Here is a 1,359-nt window from a genome sequence, read left to right on the forward strand (position 1 = left end):
GCCAGCAGGCAGCTCGGGAGCGGGCTGGATGCCTGGGGCCCCGGAGGGAGAGCGATGTGGCCTCTGCTCCCTGTACACTCCCTTCCACTAAAAACAAACAGCTTCTGTCTCAGGGGAGGCAAGGCCGGGCTGGTTACCTCGTGGCCCCTTTTCCCTCTACCCTACTAAGACTGTGCCTCATCCCTCTTCTTCCCACGTGCTGGCAGTTGGGAGAGACACTCTGCGGCAGCGAGCGTGCCCTGCCTGGCAGGTGAGTCACCAAAAGCCTCTGACGGCCCCTCCCCGGAGCAGGTACAGCAGGGCAGCAGCTCCCCGGCTATCTCCCCGATCCCTGGTCCCGGTGCTCTTTGGCCCATGAGGTCAGGTCTGAGAGAGCCAGTGGTTCTTGTTTACTCGCAGCCGTTTAACAGCTTGAGCCAGGGCCGAGCCCTCGGAGCAGAATCCACCGCTCTGCCCGAGCCCACCCCACGGTAAAACCAGCTCCGCTTCTGTGTGTTGCAGGAATCCCACTGTCGATGTAGAGAAACCCCAGACTGTCCTACTTGTCCTGGCTTCCCCGATTGTACAGATGGTGCGGGACAAATGGAGGCGGAGAAAATGCTCTGATCAATTAAAAGGAAATGTAATCCCGTCTCGTAGCATGTCGCCTTCTTCTGAGGCAGCAAATTGCAGCTTGTGCTGTGCCGGTGGCTGGGTGCCCGGGGGCAGCCCCCTGCCCCCGCTCCGGGGTCTGCCGGGTGCAGTCGCTCAGGGAAAGCTGTACCTCCAGTGCTGCCCGGGGGTTCGGCTGGGGATTCCCGTGGGAGATTCACCTACGGGAGGCTTATCAAGGAGATTTTATAACCCCCTCCCTGTGCTGTCAGCCACCTCCACCTCCAATAATCCACCTGGACAGCAGGATTACGACAGCGTGGGAGGAGGCGTCCACGGGGCAGTGCAGGTTTGTACCAGAGGCTTCCTGTCCTGACTCCCCGCCCCATCCAACGCTGGCTTTTGCTCAGCCTCCTGGCTCCGTTACCGCAGAACTTCACGTTGGCCGGGCTGTTTCTTCACGGAACTTCTTGCAGCTGGACAGCAGCTGCCTGGGCTTTGACCCGTTCCCCCACTGCTGCGTTTCCACCGTGCGTGTGGCACGCAGAGCCGGGGAAATCTCCCCCTGCTCCTTGGAGACAGGCTTGGTGTGGAGAGGGAAGCAGATGCCACATGTGGTGGGAGTCTCCTGAATCTGTGCGTGGTGGGGGTGGCTGGTGCTGTTGCTCTGCTGAAATTGCTGCTTGCCTGGGGGCAGCCCTGTCCGAGGGGGCTGCCCTGGGGTCCTCGCAGCCGGGAGGAAGCGGGCGGCGCGCGCCTGTCTGCAGC

General features: G+C 61.9%; 1 protein-coding gene across 1 annotated transcript in view; it reads left to right on the forward strand.

Annotated features, from left to right (window-relative positions):
* Positions 1 to 631, forward strand: part of ATP5F1D (ATP synthase F1 subunit delta) — a gene marked incomplete at its 5' end in the record, with an annotated part of 4,240 nt that extends 3,609 nt beyond the window's left edge. The window contains one exon of the mRNA XM_009640064.2: positions 502 to 631. The remainder of the gene's footprint in view (positions 1 to 501) is intronic.
* Positions 632 to 1,359: the final 728 nt, after the last annotated feature.

Source organism: Egretta garzetta, unplaced genomic scaffold (assembly GCF_000687185.1).
Source record: "Egretta garzetta isolate BGI_Z169 unplaced genomic scaffold, ASM68718v1 scaffold396, whole genome shotgun sequence".
NCBI lineage: Eukaryota > Metazoa > Chordata > Aves > Pelecaniformes > Ardeidae > Egretta > Egretta garzetta.